Source organism: Schistosoma mansoni, chromosome W (genome assembly GCF_000237925.1).
Source record: "Schistosoma mansoni strain Puerto Rico chromosome W, complete genome".
NCBI classification, from domain to species: Eukaryota; Metazoa; Platyhelminthes; class Trematoda; order Strigeidida; family Schistosomatidae; genus Schistosoma; species Schistosoma mansoni.
In genome coordinates, this window is record NC_031502.1 from 14,327,307 (window position 1) to 14,328,045 (window position 739).

A 739-nucleotide genomic window follows, 5' to 3' on the forward strand; every position below is an offset into this window, starting at 1 on the left:
CCGACCTTTTACAGCCAGACTAACACCACGAAGGCGCTAAAGATGACCTAGATTGACATAAGCCGCTCTGGCTCTCACTATACGTTAATTAATCGCATCACTCACGCCACCACCAGCACTTATGCAGCTACCCAGATACATGAACTTCTCGACTACTTCTATCTGCTTACTACCCAGGGCGAGTGCTGGATCATGGTCTTGCAGTCTTATAAAATTATTTTGCACTTCAAAGATGCGGAGCACATACCATATCTACGGACACTAATTGCCAACTGATTAAATGCGGATTGCATAACTTGCGTATCATCGCACAGGAACATTCAAGTCTTCGGCTAGTACCACAATACCTGTCTTACGCATTTTTTATCGAAGAACAACTAATCACTGGTAAAATTCATCCTTGGTCGCATCCGGGCTGCAGTCTGTCGGAGCATAGGCGGAGATGACGAAAAGACATCGTTTCGCACACCGATTTCTTCTCGCTTTCATGGAACTTTCTAATCTAACAACATATAACAGACTGTTAATGGGAATCCAACAGATCAGTGTTGCCTCATTTTTAACGCTTAATGCGACACCAACGCCAGCAAGACCAGACGATTATGCCACAGGGTCCCTGGATAAACGCACGTAAAACAAGCTTTTCAAAGCGACAGATGGAGAGCGGATTTGTAGTACTTCACTAGAGTCTTGAATACGGGTCTCCGATAGACAACAGACGTCGGTATTAAGACTTTCT